Below are 25,305 nucleotides of genomic sequence, written 5' to 3'. Positions count from 1 at the left end.
TGACACATGCGTTAATGCAGTCTTGTGTTTGCAAATACAGATAAAGAACCAAATTACATTTCTGCCTGCTGTCTATGCACACTGAGAACATTCACTTATACTATCTGCTTCAATGTTAAACAGGTGAAAATGTGACTTTTTAGCTGCCTCTCAGCAACCATGCACTTCAGCACCATGGACAGCGCCGTGGTCTGTCACAGCAATCTCTCCTGAGCTCAAACCGATGTCTAATTACATGTGACAAAGCAACTTGATATGAAAGAGTTTCATTGCGATTTGAGTCGAGCCTAAATTGTGTAGTTATTTCTTTGCCTAATTCCTCAGTAAACAATTAATGATATGCTGATGTGCAATTACAAATGTCTTTCTTTCATGCTGTCAAACTTGAGTGGCAGATTAGCTGAAATTATTCTTGCCTCCGTTTCAAACCACTAATTTGTGTTCTGTCGTGGTGTTAAACCTCTTATTCATTAACTTTTTCAGATCAATGGCACTGATCGGTGTTGAATACAGATCAATGCCATTGATGTAAAAGCTGTAATTACTACTGGAATGTGTATTTTTTATTATATTAATGTGAAATTGCATATCTAACTGAGGTGACACCAAGGCATACACTATTCACAGTTACTTACGATGTTGCTGCACGATAACACAAAAAAGTTTGGGTTAGTTTTGTATTTGAAAAACAAAACATTTGTATTCTGTGTTTGTTTGGTTGATTCAGGAAGTAAATTCCACTCACCTGAAAGTTATTATGTGTGTGAAGCCAAACAAGCTCAGCGTTGGTCCCTGTGAATTAGACAGAAATACATCAGGAAATCAGAAAACTGATGAATGAATAAGTACATAGCTTTGTGATTAGTTACATTCAAAATTAATGTATTTATAGAATACATTAATTTCCTTAATTGAACTTCATAAACTTACACTTCAACTGAGTTGGCAAGTTGTAAACATTGATAATAACAATAATAATAATAATAATAATAATAATAATAATATTAATAAATTAAAATAAAACTAACCAAATAAAACAACACAACAGAAATTACTGACCTTGCAAGATGAATTGTGAAAGTGGAACCACATTTTTAACACGGGGACAATAAAACAGCGCAAGTTAAAACAGTGTCGTAATGCGGCGAGTTTTGGTGCGTTTGACGTCATATGTTGACAAATAAAACATATGACGTGTCGAGCCCGGTAGTTTTAAAAACCGGAGAATTTCACATAAATGTGGTATATAAAATTTGTTTGAAATATCTCCAGGTTCGTCTGTGTTTTGTCGATGTTGTTTGAATTTAGAGGTGACGGAAACTACAGTACGCTACACAGCTGCTAGTTAATGATCACTTCCGCTTTTAAGCTAGCTGCTAATTCACGTATAAATACGTAGCAGCATTGGACGTCGACGTCGCCGCTATATTGTGAGTGTCGTCAATGCTACTACTAATTGTAGAGATGCCTTATTCATGTACTTTGTATGCAATCTGTTTTTATTTAAGGATTCTGTTCAAGCTGTCTTCAGTAAGGCTTTTATTCTTAATTTGGTGTGAAATACAGTCAATCTTAAAGCGTTTTATAAGAATAATGAACATGAAATACTTGAAATGACTTGGAAGTACTTACATTATTGAGATCAAATGACTGCGATTACTGCAATAAATAATCCACCAAAGCATTTACCAGAAGCACATTTTTATACCCTGAAATAATATAGCAGTAACAGCTGAATATTATGGGCTATAGTTGATTTTCTGGATGTTTGCTTTGGTCACAGCTGTATGATGATTATTGTTATTTGCACATTGTTTTGTACAATGCATTATTCTGGCCAGAAATAATTATTTCCAAGAGTAAACTACATTATGTTTCTGCAAAAATGTAGTATCTATCAGAAGTGTTAGTTGGCTGTAAATAAAATGGACTGTGTGCTGGAAGTTGAATCATTGTTGGAATTGTTAAGCTATTTCAACATTGACTAAATATTTCAATAAATAGATGTTGGGATCATCATCAGGAGGTAAAGACAATGCCTGTGCATGTATATTTCACAAAGATCATAATAATGCATGTGGTCAAGTTATGCCCCCTTCTGGTAAATCGTCACTTTTGTTTTTTTGTCGTGATTGCTCTTTATTTTTTGTTGAGTGATCTTTTTGGTTTGGGGTAAATTGGCAGATACATCAATTGCTGTTCTGCTAGCATTCCTGACCTGCACAGGAGTGCCAGAACCCATTTAAAGCTGTTTTTCAGCTTTGGTTTAATTTATGACACAACTGCTCGCTATAATTTATAGATTCCTTGACATTTCACCGTTTCGTTAAGATAACAAACTGCATTGATTCTGATAACTTTGACTGCACGTGCCAGGTTTTTCGAGTTCGAAATGAATTACAAATCCTCTCTCTTCTAAAAGGCTCAACCAGGGAGCTGCCTCAAACAGACTGTCAGAAGCTCACACTGAGTGACTCCAGGCCCAAATCAGGAGTGAGAAGTGAGGGTCTGCAGAGTGGAGCTGAGCGATGGCAGAGAGCGAGCTCGTTGACAGCGGATCAAAGATGAGTGGGAGGTCAAAGTGTACAGCTGGTGGAGATGAGGAGAGCACCAAACACAGCAGAGAGATGGAATCACATGTCTGCTACTAGCATATTGTAGACATCCAGCCACACACTGACACAGTTACAATTGCGTGTCCTCTTAATGTCTATAAAAACCTCTTCCTGCATCTATATCATACCCATAAATTAAATGCAATTTAATTACATTGGCTTTAAACAAATGTCGGCATGAAGTGGCTCACACCGATCAACCGTAACTGCTATGCAAAGGTTTAATTTTACATTCAGTAAGGGGAAGGAGCATTGAGCGCTTTCATCATTGTAGCTCCTCTCTGCTCGGTCCAGCTCCAATTGCAAGCCAACAAATTACACCTCCAAGATGAGATGAGGGATCTTTCATATTACAGTTAATAATGACAAATGAGACATGGTGATAGCTAAAGCACATCGATAAATGTGTGGCAGTTCTTTTTCGACAAACGCCATTAGAATCTGCCAGTTTGCTTTGCTCATCAAAATAATAGACTATTTCTCTTTTTTTTTTGCTGTAAAGAACTGAAAGAAAATAAGTCTGATGATTTCAGAATGGTATAAGACCAAGAGGGAGCAAATACATTTTTTCTTTCTTGGTTACTAATTGCACTTGGTTTTAAGTCACTGCCTCTTTCGTTAGTGGAATATCTGGTGTGAAATGTTGATGCAGTCAACATAGGGGGAGCTAAATATAATATGGCTGCTGTTATGCTAATGGCTGCCACTGAATAATTCAAGCATGGATGATAATAAAAATGGGGGGGGGGGAGGGGGGGAGAGGGGACCTGTCGAGCCACACCATTGCATGTGTCATGGCAGGACACTAATTTGCTGTCAAGCCACCTCCCCACCCGCGAACCCCTCAACCTCCCACCTACAGTTCAGCTGTGAAGATAAGTAAATATTTTGTCTGTCTATATGTGCTGATTGTTAATAGTGGAAAGGGTAGTAAGGAGCTGGTTTGGCAGGCACTGGCAGGCTGGGGAAAACTCGGGAAAGCTGTGGCTGGTTTTGCTCGATGCTCACTGTCATGTGTTCTCAGGAGAGGCGAAGGCGAAGTCTGAGTAGAGGGGAGAACAAGCGGTTCTCCTCCCTGCACGCTGCACGGCCATCAGGGCCAATGCACAGGGGTGAAAAGGCAACGTCAAAAAGGCAGTAAGCGAGGGTTACCAAATTTGGGTAAGTGGAGATGGCGATGCCCATCTTCCACTTTCCTATTTTCACTATTCAGCACCTCCTCCTGTCAGCCCACTTTCTCCTGGCAATGAACATTCACTCTTACTCCCCTTCTAAATGAGTGGATACCTGCCAAACACGTCATCACGGCCTCTCCAGAAATACTCACATGACATTCACTACACTCTAAAATGACCAAAAAAGTGTTATCATATACACAATAACAAATGCACACACACACACACACATTCTTGATCACAAACATACACCTCCCTCTCTGTTGGCGGCTCTCCTGCAGCGAGCCGTGGTGTGTGTGTATGTGTGTGTGTGTGTGCGTGGTGTGTTGATAATGAGACGCATGCTTGGCTGCTTTGGTGTTAACTGTAATTAATATCACATGTGAGGTAAAAGATGTAGCAGTGCACACATGTTGCAATAGCCAACATAAAAACCCACTTCTTAGAGGTTTATCATTACCTGACTGGAGATAACAATTTTTCTTTTGTTTTAGTCCATTGTTTTGCTGCCTTTGCAAAGTCCCTGTGTGGATCCAGTGCTGATCTCATTAGCCACATTCATCTCCTCGCCTGGTTTTTCTGCATTTTCTGCACTATCCCTATCCTGGGAATGGTCTCTCACTATTTAGCACTGTCCCCAGGTATTGCTGCATTTCCTTCTACTTATTCCGGATGCTCCCATAAATAAAGTCCTCTCTTCCTGGCATAATACATCTTAATTCCCAGCTTTCCACGAGGCATGCTTTGGCTCTTTCGCCAGCTCTGTGCTTTAGCTGTTGCAAGCTTCCTGAGCCGGATGCAAAGGAAAAAAAAAAAATGCAAACGTTTCACCCTTTCACTTTCTTTCAGTTTAACATTAATGATGTTGTTCAACACCGAGGCATGAAGATGAAATATGTGTGGAAAAGTAGTTTTTAATGAATGCTCATAAAAGGCCACTGTGTGTTCATTAAAAAGATTTGAAAAAAAGAGAGGCAACTATAGCAAAGTCTCTTTTATATTATTGATAATCACATTTTTATTATAAGTGATAAACATAGTAATGGTTATAAATGCTACCACGGTTTATATCGCCATTAATAAAAGTGGTGCCAGCTCCAAATGCAAATACAATGTTCATTTGCATATGAGGTTTAAGACCTCCAAAGAGACACGGGATGCTTCTCAACATTATGATTTTTTTATTTGTTCCCAGGAAACAAACACAGGCAGTCCCAGTAGTCAACCTTGTGCATATTTCATTCATCCAATTCCCACACAGGATATGATAATATATAATATAATATCTTTTTTGTTCCCAGCAACTACACAACAAAGAGATAATGGCAAATAATTCAGATGCAAGTTCTGTGTCAATTTGCACTTGGCTTCCCTAAACAAAACAAGTAGAATACAGTGGAACTTGTTGTTCAGCGTGGCCCCACACGCCATCCTCCTGCACAACCCTGTCATTATATCAAATTATTCTCTGCCCTGGAGCATTTCATGGGGATATAAAAGAAATATGCAATGTAAGTAAAATGTTAGTTCATTATTTAGTAACACTGACTCCTCAGTTCAAAAACATGTACGTTTTTCTTTGGTAATAGTATCCATGTAAAAAACATGACACGATTTGCACAATATTTCATTTTATACAGGCATAATCTTTCTGAAAAAACAGCCATCCATCTCTGCCGATTTGCGTTTTTATTTTGAGAATAGTGAATGACAAGACGGAATTACAAAGTGAATCCTGTCACTAAACTAAACTCTAAACTATTGCTATATAACTATCTGTATGTGGGTGTGGAAATATTACGCAGTGTGAAAAAAAAAAAAAATACATTGCAAAGCTGAAGAGAGAGAGACAGACTGATACTGGGGATGACGGTGATGCCACTGGAAGAGTTGGCAAACCCCCGTCAGATATGTAAGAGAGATTGCCCTTGAACACAAGCTTTGTCTGATGCAACCGCAAACGTGTCGGTGTCAAGAGCCATCTTGAATCCACCGCTCTGCCAATATGGTTAATAATCACAGTCCTCCGCCGTCCTCTGCGTTTGAGGTTTGACTCTTTTTAGATTTCCCTCGCAAAAAAAGGTATCACTGCCTTTGTGGTTTTTGTCATTTAACTTATTTTTCAAATTGTGTCGGCCTCAGCTATTTTGTCAGGTTTTTCTTCTTCTTCTCCCCCCCCCCCCCCCCCCCCTCCACAAAAAACAGATTTTTCTAGTCCTACCCTAATGAGACCCTCTCGCCGTTTCCATGGAGACAGTCACAAAACTGTCAGATTCCACTCTTTCAAAAAAAATCTTGTGTGGGGGGGGGGGGTGTTCTGCAACTGTCAGAGACACGTTTTCAAACGGCACATCATCCCTATCAAAGGTGAACCTCTCATTTTTGGTGAATTCCACCAGTTGGTGGATCCTTTTTTTTTTTCTTTTTTTTGGAAAATACACAGAATGCTAACACGCCAACCGTTGCATAAATCAAACACACAAGCAGCACAGCCACCGTTAACTTGTTGGTTGGCATTGTGATTACTTTTATGTCTTGCGACACAGTGTGACTGTCAAATGACCAGGTGAAGCTTGAGAATAAACATGTTGATTGCAATTCTGTAAATGGAGCCCCTAGATGGATCTGCTTCTTTATGTATTATTTGTATTCTTGATGAAAAAAGAATGGTTTTCACATGATCCACTTGTCCACAATGTGATCTTAAAAAAAAAGATTGCCGTTCTGACCTCCTTTGACATAAGGAGAGCACACTGTGCTTTGATTTGCGCCCTGGCTTTAGAGCTATTGCCCTGCAAGAAGTCAAATGTGACCAAAGAGGACAGTGAAGGATTGAAGATCATCAAAGCCTCTCACATACTACCTTTCTGAAGAGAGAGAGAGAGAATTTGTGTTAGGATGTGTGTGGCTGTGTGTGTGTGTGTCCCTGTGCTCTTCTGTCAGACCTCGAGAGTGTAAATCCACCCTCTGGTCGCGCGTAGCATACAGTCTGCGGATGATACCTGTCAAACTACACCTGTATACCTGTCACTTTCTGCCTGTCGCTTGGCTTGGCGGGGAAACATTAGATGAGGCACAAAAGAGGAAGATTTCAGAGTCTCGCCTTAACACACAACTATGCATATAGCAAAATACACAGGAGAGCACATGAAGACACACAAGCAAACACGAACACATTGTCAAATATACACACGGAACACACAGGGGACCAGGGTTTGTCTAAAACATGCTCATATAATTTCATTATGGTTTTTTTCTCTCTCTCTCACAGTCTCCTATTTTCCCTAAATGTCCTCATTTCTGTTCACACATATTTTGGCGCACAGAGCTGTGTGAGAGACAGTCTCTTCTCCTCAAGCAGCTCCTCACGTCAATCAAACAGCACTCGGCAAGGCTCCCCGTGAGTGACAGGTGATACAGATGCACATTTCATAGTGACGAGCCGGCGCGGCACGGCACTGCTGGCAAAACTATGTGGACAGGAGGGAAGCAGGACAGGCACGCTGAATTTATTAAACAAGACAGGGACATGCACCACAATGATCGCAGATCATCTAAACATGGCAACACACACTGAAGCATCTACAACATTGAGGCAAAACAAGCCGAGCGTATAGCGGAGAGCGTCATTTTACCCCTGCTTTGACCCCTAAGTGTGTCGTGAGCACCTTAAAAATGATATACTCATTTTCTGCCTCATAAAAAAACGAAAAAAAAAAAAATTCTTTGAAATCTTGATTTTAAGTTGTTGCTACGCTGGCAGTCGTTCAAGGTTTCTGAATACCATCAACACATCACCCTGTAAGTGCAATAAACAGGTTTTTCTGAGGCTTCGTGTGGTAAATGATGGAGTCAGGGAGTCAGGTTAGTAGTCAGAGCTTGTTGTCCTATTTGTAAAAGGCTACCAAGGGGAAAGTGGAAAAGAACGAAGGGGAGGGGGGGGGGATAGATGGAGAAGAGGAGGGAGGGTGAGATTAGCCGGTGTCTGTCTGTAGACAGCAGACCACAGGGCAGGTGAGAGGTGAGAGGAAGTGAAGCGAGAGGAGACCTAGGGGCTAAAGGCTGACTCAAAGAGCTTACAGCATCTTCCCCCCTCCAGCAACTACATACATACATGTATGCAAACAGCATGTTTTTTAAAAGATGACCCAGAATTGCAGATATACCAGAAGGAAAAGTAACTGTGAAGTGAATCACTTCACACTGTAGCTCCTCTCGCTGTGGCAAGAAAGTCTTGTCAGTAAATCTTGCAAAATATATATATATACTTGGCATATCACTGAGAATTCAAATGTCTGTTTCCCCCTCAGAATAATTCTATTTTTGTTTTCCTCTTCCCTTGTGTCTGTCTCTCTGATTCCTCAGTTGACTGAATAATCTACTGGCATTTTCGGGCGAAATGAAATGTCAAGGTCATTCGAATTTTTTCTTTTTTAGAATTACTGATCGCAGCAGTTTCCTCTCTGTGTGTAAGAATTCTATTTCTCTCTCTCTCTCTCTTTTTAATTATTAAAGAAAAATCAAAGATGAATCAAATGATCCAGATGTTCAAGTATTGTTCTTCCAACAGTGCTTTGAGACAGACAAAGAGAGAATCATTTTTTTGTGAGCGCAGTTTGTTGGAAGCGGGGCTTTTGTTTGGGATTTGTAATTGTTAGTGGGTTGCCAGTAATGGGACCTGGGAGAATGTGATCCAGTATCATTCTTCATAATCTGCATATATCATAAAGAATGGCTCTCATCGTCTACCCACAGGTTTAATTTGTGATGGATATGTGTGAGCAACAACTTACGCAGAGCATTTTTTTTAGAAAAGATATTCCTGGCCAAGGTATTGTGGTCTGTACGTTTTTAGATATGCTTTCCAAACTTCCATAAACATGCCAAGTCATGCCCCTCCTGCCATCCACTGGGACATTAAAGGAATATTTACCTGAACTAGAGCCCTCTAAGTGCCCTGATCATTCCCTGTGTCACAAGCAATCCACCAAGGCCACTGTGTGTTTAATTAAAAAGACAAGGTTTACCCATGAATATATCCTTCCAGCGTTCGACATACATTTCAATGAGATGCATCTTATTCCTGTTGCAAAAGGAGAGTGATGGAATTTCAAATGGCAGCATAATTATGGTGTGCTTCTCCTTCTGACAGAAAATCAGTAGCCTGGTCCTCCAGGTGAAGTAAGCTTGGGTGAGGGGAGCTGATTAGAGGCCGTCAGAGGAGAGAATAAACCTTTAACAGCACTGATGCCCAAGCTCGGAGAATCTGAGGGAAGCTTTATTAGCATATGTCTCATTTATAGGCCACGTAGATCACTGTATTTGTTAAGGGGAAACAGTGTAATAGTCATTTATACAGCGACAGTTTGGAAAAATTATGTACTTTGCGTTATAAATTGCTGCCGTCTTGCGTCATTTGCGTTTGATGAATGGCAGCCGTCACTGACAGCTGTGAGTTAGAGGCACATAAACAAAGATGACCACTGTGACAGTCAATGGAGACAATAAAAACGTGTTTCCTTTAAAACTAAGTGAGACTCGTCTGCCCTGACAGTACTTCACTGACAAGTGTTGCACTTACATGAATACGGGGAACCAACAAGAGGACGAAATAAAAAAAAATGGGCAGTCAAGATTTAAGTGATGCGTTTCAGCTGACTTCTCTGGACGGCGTGGATCAAACGTCTGACTCTATATAGTCTACTCTGCGGCGTTTATTGTAACTTACACCCACGTCTTTTTAATTAAATCCCATGCCTGAACCTCATAATGCAAGCATTCATTTACAAATGTGTTGTTTTCAATCCAAACTGAACTTTATTATACCATCTGGGCTCGACTCGAGGAATCACCCAGAGAGCCAGAGGAAAACAATGTATGAGTGTTTTCACCTGCTTTCCTTTGAAATGAACTGTTACATTGTATAGTGTTTGTGACTATGGAGCAATAATTTGGTGAAAACTCAACATGGCATCTTTAACTAAGTTAATTTTGTTTTCATCCTGTTTGTCACTTATTCTAATATGAAAGGAGGAAATTGCAATTTCCGATTTTCTGAATTACAGTTAAAGGAAACTGAAGTCTGAGGACACATGGACTATTATTTATAGCCCTGGTTGTTCTGCAAATAATTAAAGCAGGTACCACACTGATCTATTAAAGCGGACCTAGACCGGAAGTTCCAATTAACGCTGTTTTTTTAGTGTGTATCTGCGTCATTACCTTATTTATGAAGCTCTGAAGGTTCAAAACAAACATTTCAGCCACTGCTGAGAACGCTGTGTTTTATTGTAATCTCGGGCTCAGTGAGATCTCTGAAAAAACCCGGTCCGGTTACGTAAACAGCGGTTCTCCTGAACAGCAGATCCTCCTGCTCCGGGCACTAGTCCGGGCACATCCGGTTGCGTACAAATTAACCGCAGAAGAAGAATAACGTCCGTTGTGGAGGTGTTTCACGAGCGACAGTGTCTTCTGACTCTGGGTCTGACTCTGGGTCAAAGTCATAAAAGGGACTGTGGCGGGGAGTCGTGAAGAAGCTATTTTTAAACATTGTTAAAACAATGTTTTGATAATGAGTAGCAGTGCATCCACCGTTCCTGATTATGTCACTTCCGGGTATTGGCCAATCACGAGACAGTTGGGAAGGCTCTATGCTGGCTGACCAATCACAACACACTCTGTCTTCTGGGTGTGAGAGTTCAGTCTGAAATATCGCAGCTGAGGACAGCATAAGAAAAAAATCAATTACAGTAACTAGGAGGTTTATGACCATAAAAACAAGTTAGTTATGGAGGTCTACTTACATACATTAACTTGTTATTATGTGCAACAGGACCACTCTATGTGAGCTTTAACGTTATTACAAGAGGACATAACCTGCAACCAACTGAGTATTTCTAAATGATAGAGCCGTCATGTTTACGGACTGCAATCAGGGTTTTGTTTCTCAGTGTTTGTGTGGGTGTGGGAGTGTCTACTGGCTCCTCTTCCTCTCGTCCTTGGAATCTGATTGGATGATTACAACATTCCTGCTGCTCATCAGCTCATTTAACGCCTGCGTTCAGCATCAGATTGTGGTACCCTGAACGGAAGTTGTTTTTCCTGGTACTAATTTTCTACCTCTCGCCGTCTGCTTCAATGTGAACCCTCAGGTGAATTGTGCATCCCTGTAACTTCCACTGGACCTTCACACCCACTACCATGCCAGCTCATACCAACGTACCAGCCACGGCAGGGCTGCCATGCCCCCACCCATCCGCCCATCAGTCATTCACTTTTCAATAAATCCCTTTGAATCCTTTAATGTTTGTCTGTGGCTGCATCTGGGTTCAATTCTGTGCAATTAGAGCTATATATTGGTGAGTCTGTAATAATAATTTACTGGATGGAGGGATGGGCAAAATCTGTTTGAGTTATGGATTACTCACATTTCTCAGGTGAATTTATTATCTAAGGTGAGTTGAGTTGCCAGCTTTATAGAAAGTTAAATGTATGTAGAAATATTAGTAACGATAGGCCCAATTATGATTATTAGTTTTTTTTTTGTTTTATCTCGATCATAGAACAAACCCTAATCGGAATAATCTGAGAAACATGTATGCATGTATTCCCTTTCCCATGGACTTCAATTAAAGGAAAAACTGTGATTCTCGGAATCACAGATTCCTGGAATTATGAAATTAAGAAAATTATGGTTACATTTCTTTAGTTTACTCGTCTATTTATAACACAGTTTTGCCAATGTATGATCAATGAGTGCTGAGATATTTAAAGAGCGACTTACCACATGCAGCAGTGAGGTAGATGTGAACACCAGTGGGTGTCGGTAAAATGTGACATCAAATCTAAGTGTGGTCACAGATTCAGTCAAAGCGAAGTGTGATGCTGGTTGTGCGAGACCCTAATGATTGAAAGAATGAATCAAAAATGAGGTCTAACACAATACTAATATGGCTTTCCCGTGAGTTAAGTGTCATTATTTGAAAAGATAAAGGCACAGGGGCATTCCTGGTGTAGCTTTAACCAGCTTGTTATCCACAACATCAGTCACACATACACACACACACACACACACACGTCGTCTCTGTGTTTTTAATGTCATCTCTGCTGTTGTTTTTAGACACGCGGCGCAAGGACAAACAGTGTCTTCGAACTCCATCACTGACACAATGCATGCAATCACTCCATACCACTTGACTCTGATGGGCTGCCTGTGACTAGACAGCCCCCCCCCCCCCACACACACACACACACACACATCAAACAGAAGTGGAATGATTACAAGTTACTCAGTCAGCCAAGTGTAGGCCGTGCAGCTATGATTTGACCAAAATAAAAAAGCCCAGTTTAGGGGGACGTTAAAGACGCGACAGCTGCTGATGCAATAATCAGAAGTTGTCTTCTGGTGATACAAAAAATGTCAGACAAAGGTGGAGACGAGCAGCGCACACAAACAGCGAGACCAGGCCATGTCAGAATATGTCAAGACTAACTAGTTCAGCGCCGTCACATGTTCTCACCAGACAGTGTCACTTATATACCATAAATAAATCTCTGATGTGGAAGTGAAAATTGAAGCGTTGTCACATAGGCGGAAACTGCAGTGTGGTTTTAAATATAAGGGTATTTCTGTAAGCACTTAACGGTTACAGCGGGTTACGTATGCGTGTTTTAATTTGGGGGGAGGTAGCATTGCAGACGTTCCTTCTTCGCAGGTGAGGCGAAGCATCGACCGCTTGTAATGTTGTTGCTAGGAGCCGTCAACGGAAATGTCAGTCGACTCAGCAAGTGATGAGATTTGACATATGGCATCAAAGCATCATTAGACCTGCACCTGCTGCAGATGGTGTCTGCTCTTTCACAAGGGGTTCAGCACCGAGGGGACGCCTATTGAATGACAGGGAAGGATACAATGACCGGTTACTCAGACGTTATGGCGTTGTATCTGAATTGATATCAATTTCAGTGTGTTTAAAGCTCTCACACACGCAGGGCACTTTGGGCTGCTTCAAGTTTAGGGTAATACATAGATTTTAAAGGTCCTATATTATGCAAAATCAACTTTTTTAATCATTTAAATCCTTATATTTGGGACTCTGGAGGCCCTACCAGTCCCCAAAGTGTGAAGAAAGATGACCCGCTCATGTTTTTGTGGTCCTCCTCAGTCTAAGTACAGGCGATAAAAACCCGCGATGTTGACTTAATTCCGCGCTTACTGGGGCAGCACAATGCGCTAAATTCCTGGATTTGTTGTCTCGCGGAGCTCCGCTTTGTCCCTAAAACACGAGAGTGAGAGTGCTGGCGAGGGCAACGGCATCCGAAAACCGGAAGTCCGCAAAGTCTGTGGAAAGTTCTATTCTTGGCTCCACAGTGCAGCACAGAGTCCTACACAAACTTCCAGCCTCAGAGGATTTATCTGTCCAGTGGATACATGTTATATATGTCAGCAATGTGCCTGCTAGAGCCTGCAAATGATCACTTTTCCAGATGCTAACTGCTGTTAGCTCCCAGTAGCCTCTGTGACTGAAGTCATTTCCTGTCCCTTAAGTTTTGTTTTACCAGGAAACTAGTTTAACTTGGAGAATTAGGGTATAATATGGGATCTTTAAGTAATTGTTAGCCTGTTTCTGAGACACTTAAAGGTCCAGTGTGTAAGAATGATTTTGCTTTGATGGTGCTTTTCCACTACACAGTTCCAAGCATGCACTTTTTTTTGCTTTCCCATTAGCAATAGTAACTGGTACCTGGTATAGAATAGAATAGAATAGAATAGAATAGAATAGAATAGAATAGAATAGAATAGAATAGAGCCGTGCCGAGTCGTGCTGGAACTGTATTGTGGAAAGCACCATTAGTGTCACCTATGTTGAGATTGCATAGTGCGAGAAAAGGAACTACTGCTGCTTTCACGTACCTGAAAGAATATAGACACACTTTCAATAATCTATCCACTCTTCCTCTCTGCATGCCATTTCCTCTTTCTTCCATTCACAGCGCAAACCACATATCTGTTCAGGCTGCTGTGGAAACATGGTGGCACAAGATGGCAGCGTCCGTACAGCAAGACCCTTGCCTTAAGTACATATAAGCTTTTTTCCAGAGGCTGCAAAAACCAAACAGTTTTTATTTCAAAGCGATTCAATTTTCTTCCAATAAACTCTCCCAAAGGAGTCTGTAACACTTTATTTTTTATATTCAGCAGTCTCTTATCTTTGTTTTTCCTTAAAAATGAAAAAAAATGTCTGAGCTTTAGCACATAAAAATAACTATAAATTCTGAATTCTGTTTGAAAATAGCTGAATAAAGTCTCCATCTCTAGTGTCTCATTTCCTGCAGGGGTTTTTCACAATCAAAAAGTAAAGTCACATGATGACAATATTGTAACTCTCTCTAATACACGACAAAAGACACATTTACAAGTATATATAATCCTCATAGAAATACAGAGTTTCTTCTGTTTGCAGTCAAGGCAATAAACATTTAAGAGGACAGCGGGTAACATTAGCACATACACAGACTTAGATAAAAATGTCCCAGAATTTAATTAGTACCTCTGTCACCCAGTCACAGCCTAAATCATAGGCTGTACCATCTGAGCTTCAGTCCTGTCTGTTGCCAATTGTTAAACATGGAGGGGGATCCATAATGGTATTCACCTTGTGGTAGTAATTAGGTTTGATGAAGTATCTGCAAGGTCACAGCGAAGAAATACAGAGCTATTTTAAAAGGACCTGCAGTAGTTACGGAGCAAATGCTGTTCCACTTTTGGGAGAGCACTGATAATCAGTAGGGGGGGAAAAGAGAAAAGATTCATGCTTATTATTCTGCTCCAAAAACAAAATTACTCTCAGGAAATTGACTTTTTTTCCATTTAATGTAAAGAAAAAAATGAATTGTTGACTGAATTATTCTCACTCTATACTTGCACTTCTGCTGTGTTGAATAAGATTCCCCGACACAGGGAAAAAAGACACTCTCATGATAATTAATCCTATCATGTGTACATCTGGTTTAGAATTTATTTATCACCCTATTTCACAGTGGGTCTGGCTAACACTAGATGCATCAAGCCCCCGTTTTTTTCTTCCTAAAATCGGCCATAAGCCACAAGTTTAACAGGCTTTTTGAGGATTAAGAATTGGTTTTAGGGTTCGGGTTAGAATTAGGTTACGGTTAGACATTTAGTTGTGCTGGTTCAAGGTGGGGTGGAAGATCATTTTCTTACTGAATTGTTAGAAATCCTGTTCACACCCCAACTGTAAGCAGTTAATTAATGCATTGTCACAAAAATGAAAAATGTCAGTCAGCTGTGGAACAGACAGGCCTGTAAAAACATCATCCAATCTTATTAAACGGCCCGAACAAATGAAAGCCCAGAAAGGGCTGCAAAGTGGCCCTGTTTCTACTGGACAGGTGGGTTAACGTTATGTCTTTACGATCTTTTAAGAGCACTTGTGGTTTTTCTGCATCACGTTGTCATTTGAACAAGTGTCCAATAAAGTTAGCATCACCGAAAAGAACCAAAAATGTGCATTACTGTTCACTGGAGTCGTACTGTAGCTTCAGAGGAGAAGAAAGGGGCTTGGACTTTTGAATTCAAAATGTAGCCTGGTCTAACATTTTTTCCACGATCTCCAACCCCACCTTTAAGGTTAGGGTAAGGTTAGGTTAGGGCATTATGGGTGTCCACTTAAAGGATGCAAAACCAGCATGTGTATGTGTGTGCAGCTTGTTTTAAATCAGAGATGGACTGATAGACTGCCTGCTAAAAGTTAAAAAAAAAAAAAAAAAGTAGTTTGTTTTCTTGAATTTTCCTGCTTGTTTTTACAGTTTTGCTGAATTATAAAGACAGAAAGTAAATGTCAGGGTATCAGACAGTCTGGAAGAGAGAGAGACACAAACATACTCACCACTTCCCAGTTGATTTCCAGTGATAAAATACTCTGGTGGTAACCACAAATGAATAGCTTTATTTGTGATGACAGTTAGGTATGAACATAATCATGCTCTCCTTCGTTAAACAAGCATGACTGTTGGTCAGGTTCCTGCTACTTTATTCCCCTCATCTTGCTCTTTTCCCTTAAAGCGGACCAAGACCGGAAGTTCCAATTACGCTTTTTTTTAGTGCGTATCTGCGTCCTTACCTTGTTTAAGAAGCCCTGAAGGTTCTAAACAAACAGTTCAGCCACTACTGAGAACGCTGTGTTTTATTGTAATCTCGGGCTCAGCGAGATCTCTGAAAAAACCCGGTCCGGTTACGTAAACACCGGTTCTCCGGAACAGCAGATCCTCCTGCTCCGGGCACTTGTCCGGGCACATCCGGGTCCGACTCCGCGTCAAAGTCATAAAAGGGACTGCGGCGGGGAGTCGTGAAGAAGCTATTTTTAAACATTGTTAAAACAATGTTTTGATAATGAGTAGCAGTGCATCCACCGTTCCAGAGGGGGGAGCTGCACTTCTGAGAGCGGGTGTGCTGAATATGTCACTTCCGGGTATTGGCCAATCACAAGACTCTGTCTTCTGGGTGTGAGAGTTGAGTCTGAATTATCACGGCTGGGCAACAGCGTCAGAAAAGAGGATTTCTAGAAAAGGATCGGCTCGTTTACAGCAACTAGGATGTTTTTGACCATAAAAACAAGTTAATGTATGTAAGTAGACCTCCATAACTAACATATATGTGCAACAGGTCCACTCTCTATGTGAGCTTTAACACATGTAGGATTTCACTTTGGGTTTGTCAGTGAGAAGAGGTGACACTCAACCGCGACCACAATGGCTTGGCCTCGGCAGAGAAGTGAGACAAAGTGCTTCGGCCCAACCATGATTATTTTATCACCAGACCAATTATGTCGTAATGAGGAACTACATCGTCGATAACCACAGTAGATTTAGATCGCAAAGATCACATAAATATCTATGTGCACGCACATACAGAGATGCAACGGCACACACGGAGGCAATAGCAGTGAATTGTTGGATACTGAAGCGTGGACGTTACCAATGCATGATGAATGACTATTTTCCCCTTTCGCAGCATTGCAATATGTTTTAATACAGTGTTTCACGGCATCTTTGCCCGCACCTGCTGTCGTACGAGGAATCTCTTCTTCTTTATTAAAAACCATTAATTATTCTTGACACATCTAATGGGAATGAATGATTTGTGAGGGAAATATTACAATAGCGCCCTCATTAATAATTATTGAAAAAAAAAAAATGTGGAATAAAAGAGTGTGCTAATATATTATAGTGAAAACTAATTATTTCTAAAATAGACTTTAGTAGCTTTTTTCACACGAGCAAACACAAGCTCAGCTTTATGTCTCAAGTATAGTGGAATTCACACTATACACAAAGGACACTCCAAGGCTGATATTGTCTGTTATAAAGGTTATTGCTCCGTTTTGTTTAAGAAGCTATTTTAGACGCTTGCAGACAGTAAATTAAAGACGCCTCAAGGTGCATTGAAAGCCTGTGAAGTGGTGGAATTGAAATGACTGATAGAGCGAAACCTCCAGCACAAAATGTTTGAACATAAATAGCATTGATGCTATTTCAGTGTATGGCGATCATTGAAAGGTAGAAGTAACTTATCAAATCTCAGGGTTACAATTGTTCCCTTGGTCGATAACTTTGCTTTCACGGGCAAAAACCTTTTTGGATTTACAGTACCTGTAAATAGAAGTGAAAAGCAAAGTACACAGTCATACATCATCAAACAAAACAAATGAAACTGGAGTTGAATAATGATCCCGGAGGACTTTTGGAGATATGAAATAAGCCCAGGCCCTGTCAATATAAAGGTAAAACTTTATTCCGATACAAACAGTCTGCAGTGATTAATTGTGTTTGGTTTTTATTAAATGTACAATGGGGCGTGTGTCTGATTGCTGTAGACTCAAACTAATCGTCATCATTTTGAGATATGAGTGAGAGCTGCGGATTGCAAAGTTGTAAGAGGCTGGGAATTGATTCCATATGCAGATTTTGTTTATGATGATTTTGTGTGTGGGCAGACCAACCAAACATATTTATGAAATTAAAACATCTATACTAAATATAATACTGTAGACCAATGCGGACGGCAAAGACAATTACGTTTTTGTTGTGTGGGTTTTTCCATCTAATTTGAGAACGGCCAGTAGCAAGAATGTGTTTTGTTTTTCTTTGTAATTCACACTTTAAAATCACACGGCGCCTTTTATTTAACACGGCGAGGGCCGCGTCAGGGAATGAAAGAACAGAAGCGACGAAAATAAAGTCAAAATCAAAAGTGTTTACAGTTATGTTTGTTCCTCTGTGAGACTGTATGCTCCCAGCATGCTAATGTTAATGCACTTAGGTGTCATTTACACCAGCTCATACATGTTTTTGCTGTTGTTACATTATGGGATAGTGCAACTATGAATTTAAGAATATTATCTCCACCTTTGATTTGAGATGTAAGTATAGTGTACATATATGGGTATGTGCATATGACTCATTTTCTTACATATTATTATTCTTTTTCTTGTTTTTTAGGATAATATAGGACAGACATGTATAAGCACTTTGCTTTCTATTCAGTCACTGCTTGAATTACTTAATAACGCACTATATGTGACCCCACCAGTTTTATAAAAATGGCAGATTTTGTCCAAGTCACACAAAAGTGATTGTCTCAGACAGTGAAAGTTCACATTTTGTGAATGCCACCACCCTACCGTAATTCAACAATAGAGTTGTATGGACTCGTGAGGCCTGTTACCAGCCTGTCACCGTCATATTGGTGACTATACTAGGCTTAGAAAACACCAGGCAGTTGTCTTCCTGTCATTATTTACCTCATACTAATACCCCTGACTGCTACTTCCGGTCCTGACAAAGCCCTAAAGTGCAACAAATACGAATAAACACACACACACACACACTCACGGTCCGCTTCTTATCAATGCACTCCAGAGGACTCGATGGCTTTCAGATCCCGCCCCTCCTATTATGGCCATCTTCACAGCACATTCACGGTGGGGAAGATTGAAGGGAGTGAATCTGCCTCCAGCATCATTCAGGAAATTCATAGAGGCCTTCAAGAGGGAAATGAGATGACCTTCCCTCCTCCCCCCTTTTGTCATGTAACTATGAAACATTTCAGAATAATGTGCTCCCACTGTATCTTACCCTCCCTTGGTATTTGGCCCCAATTCTGCAACCATTTCAGCCCCTCTTCCATTTGGAACGGTGGAGATAAAGACAGTGAAAAACGAAAAAGACTAGACTGAGTCCCATTTCACTTGTATAACGAAACCTCCATCATCGCAAAAAAAAACAACCTAAATGACCTCACAGAACCTAGACTGAACCCAAACTGTACGCATATGCACCACGACATTCTTGTTCTCTGTTTCACGTTTGTTTTTGTTTTTAACCCTGTTGTGATCCCACATTGCCCTTTGCACCGTATGTTTCAATTGCAGGGAGAGAAACGTGATTACACGAATCTTTGCACTCATGCTGTTGCCCGACAGAATTGAGTTTCAGTTCGCACCACCAAGCTGTGAACAGTTGTTTACACACAGACGAGAGACAAGGAGGTTGATGCCATCTGGCCCCAATAAAAAAAAGCCTATCACATGTAGAAGCTTGTTCTGCCCTCTTTCCAATTGTACATGATGTGGAGACCTAATAGTTCAGTGAAACGCTGGGTTCTTTTTCTCCTTTGATTATAGGCTGTGAAGCCAGGCTGTCTTTTTTCCCTCACTCTGTGGCCCTTTCAGTCATTGTTAGAGAAAGTCATTATTATCGGTGGCAATTGCATTCACTCTATCCCCTGTGGCAAGGACAGTGACAGATGAAGTGCTGCGATTACCTGGGGTTTATCATTCAACACGGGCGTCTTTTAAATTTGGATGTTCAGCCCGTAAAAAGGTGATACAACTACCACCAAAGTAGCTTTCGTTTTTAAAGTGGTAGTTAATAATGTTTTTTTTTTTTTTTTTAAATTTGCCAAATATCCTTTTGATTCTGTGGTTTGACCTCTCAGATTTTGTGATGCTGGGTAAAATTGCTTTGACGGAATGTGCAGTTGGTGACTGACCTTCTGTTCGGCTGTGAATATTGCTCAACGTCTTGTGTAGTTTGTGTTATTGGAGAAGTGAATCACACCCACAGCTATGCGAGTCAACAGACGCTAGTGTACACAAGCGCATACACAGGCTAAGTGAAAAGATGTGATTGACACCCTGACATTGGGGTCAGTGTAGTCAAACAAGAGAAGGCCCTGCACACACACACACACACACACACACACACTCACACTCATGTATACACTGTAGACTGTGATGAAGATGAAGGAAAGAACTAGAGGCTAAATCCACCCTCGGGGCACAATAACTCACCAGTAAGCTGCTGCAGCAAGTCACAAGATTAGGTCTGAATCATTTTTTTTTTTTTTTTTTTTTCCTCTACCGTCATTTCTCGCCTGCCATGATTAGCATGATGTTGGGGCACTGAAACCAACTGCAGCCTTGCACTTATCCCCTTTCTTGCTGCCAATCTCACAGCAGAGCGAGCAAAAGAGAAAGGTAGTGAGCCAGCGCGAGAAGAAAGGAAAAAAGGTAGCGAGAGGGGAAACGACTAAAGCAAATGAATGAAGCAGTGACTTTGTAATGATAGGACCACTTTATCTGATTGAAGGGAGGGAAGAAAAATTGACAGCAAGAAGTTGGCCACTGAAAGATACAGTTTTAGAACTTGTATCTGAATTTTGCCTCCCATCAGTGTGTCAATCAGTCACGCCTTTGTGTTTCATTTGAAGGGCATTGCCTATCTGACAACTTGCATAAAAGCAAATACACCTCGAAATTTTAAGCACAAAGTCAGGTTTCCAGGTGAGAAATTGACAGCTTTGTTCCACAATGAAATTGTGAAACTGTGATTTATATATATATATATATATATATATATATATATGTATGGGTTTTTTTTAATGGAAGCCTGAAACATGTCTTCTTATTGCCTGTTCAGGACTTCTTTTCGTAAATATTTTGTTTTCAACAGTCAAAAGCAAGATTCTAAAGCAATCTGCGAGGCACAGGTGTGTGTCCCTTACAGTTTTGTGTGCAGGACTGAAGTGGGACTCATTATGGAGGTTTTTGTGTTTAGCAACCTTGACAGTGACCCTTTTGGCCCACCATCCCCGCTGGACCTTTACCTGAAGTCATTTAAATGGAGGAAAAAAAAAAGCTTATATCATGTTTGAGACACAAATGCAAATTGGCCCCCCCCCCAGATGGTAAGCTAAGCCAAAGTGCTTTCTTTAAGTTGTGACTGTATGTTGATATGTGTCTTAAAGCTCCCATATTATGCAAAATTAACTTTTTAATCATTTTAATACTTATAGTTGGGACTCTGGAGGCCCTACCAGTTGGCAAAGTGTGAAAAAAAGATGACTCACTCATGTTTTTGTGTTCCTCCTCAGTCTAAGTACAGGAGATAAAACACGCGACGTTGACTTCCGGGCTCATTGGGACGTCACACGACGGTAAATTCTTGGAATTGTTGTCTCGCGGAGCTCCGCTTTGTCCGTAAAACACGCGAGAGTGCTGGCGAGCTGCAACGGCTTCCGAAAACCCGGAAGTCCGCGAAAAGTTCTATTCCTGGCTACACAGTGCAGCACAGAGTCCTACACAAAGTTCCAGCCTCAGTGTAATACATGTTATATATGACAGCAATGTGTCTGCTCAAGCCTGCAAAAAAGACATCTCCATGTAAAGTTTGTGCTGTGAAACACCTCGTCCTACAAGCAGAACTTAAACCAAGATCAGCTGCTCTTGGTCCCCAAAACAAGCCTGAAGTTCAGTGGGGATCGTGGTCATCACTTCCTGTTTTTAAGTCATAAAATCATATATTTCCTCTGTGGCATTCGACTCCGTGCGAGTGTGTGTTTGCTTTATGACTGCACAGCACTTTAGTCAACTGTGTTGTTTTAAATGTGCTTTATCGGTACATTGAATTTGATTGCATAGTTCACCTACTGTACATTAAAGCAACTCAAGTTAGAGCTGAGCTGAACACAAAATGGAACAAAAAAAAATGTATATCAAATCTCTCAGAGGCACTCGATGGGCAATCTGTCTTATTGCAGTCGACTGACTATTCAGCAAATTTTCAATTATTGCCAAACCAAAGTATACAAACATCTTTCATACTGTATAGCAGGAGCCGTGTCGCTCGCTTGTCAATTTAATTAGGAGGCATCATTCAAATTCCGCCAATCTCTTGTCAGCACTGTAAATGTGGGTTATATTCCTAACAGAATTTACCTACCCAAATATGAATAGTTTGAAAGAACATCTCCCCTTAAACTAATATTCAGCAAGAAAGACAAACAAAAGAGCTAACACAGGATTTTCTCTAAATCTATTTATCCTTACTGCTGCATCATTTGACAATTTGGAGCGGCTTCATAAGAGAGGGCAACATTCGGTCTTGTCCTCTCCTCTGCTGAGGGTTTTATTTCATTTGAAATTGTCTGACATCGACATACAGTATATGGTATTTTTATGCCTCGTTTCCTGTATGTGTCCTGTTGAAAATACATGAAATTGAAATCACTTAGAATCATAATCAGCTTTATTGACTACAAGTATGAGTGTACATGCAAGGAATTTGACTCCAGTCTGTGGATATGGTCATCCCAAAGACCCTTATTTAGTTTAATTTAGGTTAGAGAATGATTGTAGTCTGTTTACATGTTCATTTACTTTAAATGTAGAGCTGCACGATATAGTCAAGAGATCATATTGTGATTATTGTTAACAGATATAATATTGGCACATGTAACAAGTCTTATATCAACAAGAATGACTAATTAGGATTAATTACTGACTTAGAAATGTAGATTTGTATGGGAGCCCAATGTGCAAAGACCCAAGACAACACAAAATGTAGTTTAAATAATGTTGTATTGATATAAAGATATAAATAAGCAACCATGGTGAAAAAAAACACACACACACACACAAAGCAACCAAGTCAACAAAAAAATAGGCCTTAATAATTTGAACTTTCCCAGTTCTGAATCTTACTTTTGTTCCAGTTCCTTTAGTTGCAATTCTTTTCCAGTTCTTGCCAGTTCACTTGTTTTTCTCCTGTTTTTATTTCCAGAGTTCAAGAGAGTTCGACATCCTACCACAATCTGTGGAAGACATGTTCCTTCCTCCTTGTTCTTGGGGATGGCTCGCCATCAGAATGCTCCTTCAAATATATCTGTTTATGTTCATAATATTCAACAAGCATAATCAATTAATACATTCATCAATTAATCAATCAATCAATCAATCAATCAATCACTAAATCAATCGTTAAATTAGTTAACCAATCAATCAAACAATTAAGTACTTACTCATTAATTAATATTGAAATAAACAACACAGTAAACATTGATGCATGTGTAAACAATGTTAATTCTATTTAAACAAGCCAATGCCAACAGCAAATGCTAACAAACAAAGAGCTAATGGGCTAACATACAAATGCTGACATGTTACAGTCAGGACATGAAATCAAATCAGGAATCGACAACTCACTGCTGACTGGTGAAAGTTCGATGCACATCTAAGGTTCTTAAGTTTGGAAAGTTGGAATGGTGGAAAAGAGGAAGTGACCTCATATAGTAACAGGACGTGACATCACCTGACCTGGAAGTATCTCAACATTTCTTAATTTATTATAATTTATTTTATTAATAATGATAATAATAATAATAATAATAATACTTTTTGTGTCTAATTAAATTGTACATTACAACACATGTGGCACTATTATTATTTATTTATTATTTTTAACATAAGCGCAGTTCTGCAACTTAATTATAATTTTCAATTAAGATTTTCAATTACAGTTCATTTACAATGTATTGTGCAGTCATCCCAGTGTTGTTTTTGTTTAAATCTAAGGCTGCAGAACCCGACTCTGTCTTGTGTCAGTCATGCACTGCACACTGTCAGACATCCAAATCGTCGCATGCAGTAGGAAGAAATAATTTCAAGGTGACAAAGCTGAATTTAAAGAGTCAATTGTTCAGCTCAAGATTGCTTGGATTGTTCTTATAGATGCTGTTCTCAACCCTGATGAGTGTTCTCAACACAACAACAGAGTACAGTGGGACTGGTGGGAAGCTGGCAGTCAGAGTGCCTGTGTCTTATGAGACCACAGCGCCCCAGTAACTCATCACACGAAATGTGACTCATGACTTCTGCCTTTTAACTTGTGGCATCTGCTTCAAAGTCTGAACTATTTATGACTTGGCAGGCTGTGAATAGAAAGGTCTCAGTGCAGCGTCTGCTCCAGAAAGTTTGTCAGAGAAGACGGGAGCAGTTTACACTTGATATCAGACCAAATGACTTCTGCATAAAAAAAGGGGGGGGTAAATACCATAAATGTGGCAGAAAGACAAACACAACTGTCATTGCAAAACTACCACTGGGAGCTGGGGGCTTAGCTAAATCATAATTAAATGGTCCGTGATTACCTTTCATTCCAGTGGTTGGGGATATGATTTGACGTAAAGCGTTATATGAACGAGCATTCTTTAACATATAGGAGAGAAACTGCTCCTGTGTATTCTGACTTAAAATCAGGCTCAAACAGATGAATTTGAGAAGCTGCCTTTTCCATTCACCCATGTTCCGTTATTTAATTTTACAGAATGGATTCCAAACACTCGGGTTTGGGACGTTACCCATAAAAATCTGAACTACAGCTTTGACGCCTGGCGATTTGACCAGTGCCATGTTGAAGTTTTGCGACCGGAAATTCACAGACGTCAGCCTAAACCATGCATATATTGAAGGAGAACAACTCAGTCAGTCACAGTGGTGTCCATGCATATGTGCTGTGCTTTATCCTCTATGGTCCTCAAACATAATTTACAAAATTGTCATAATGTGCTATTGAAGAAGACCAGAAACAAAAGCGCCTTTTCCACTAGCCCGCCTTACCTCGGCCCTGCACGGGTTTCCATTAGCGAGTATCTGGTACCTGGTAGGTTTTTTAGTAGCTCATCTAGCGAGGTTCCAAGCGAGCTGAGCTGATACTATGCGTGACATCTTCAGAGTGCCGTCACAGGAAGACGCATGAGCACGACGTCCGACGCGAGAATTAAAGCGAACAATGCCGACCTGTCGATAAGTTAAAAAGACTTAACAATCCTGAAAATGTGGGTTTATCGGCAACATTTAGCAAGGAAATGTCTAAAATCTCAACATTTAAAGGTGCATTATGTAATAAATCTAAAGCAACTGGCCATAAAATCCTCCTAATATGTCACAGAGACTCAGGAATAATATTCATATAACAAACTGAACTCACCAACAACAACAGTACAGCCAAAATATTTGCATTAAAAAAAATATTTTGCAGACTGCAAATCATGTTTATGTTTTGAAATCATGTTTTGGCATGTGGCGCCACCTACCGCTGTCTACCAATCATTGCAGTCAGTAGAGTCTCAGCTGCCGAGCAACCACGGGTTGCCA

Source organism: Microchirus variegatus (assembly GCF_963457635.1).
Source record: "Microchirus variegatus genome assembly, chromosome: 15".
NCBI classification, from domain to species: Eukaryota; Metazoa; Chordata; class Actinopteri; order Pleuronectiformes; family Soleidae; genus Microchirus; species Microchirus variegatus.
The sequence above is the reverse complement of the archived record's forward strand: the minus strand, read 5'-3'. Positions refer to the sequence as shown.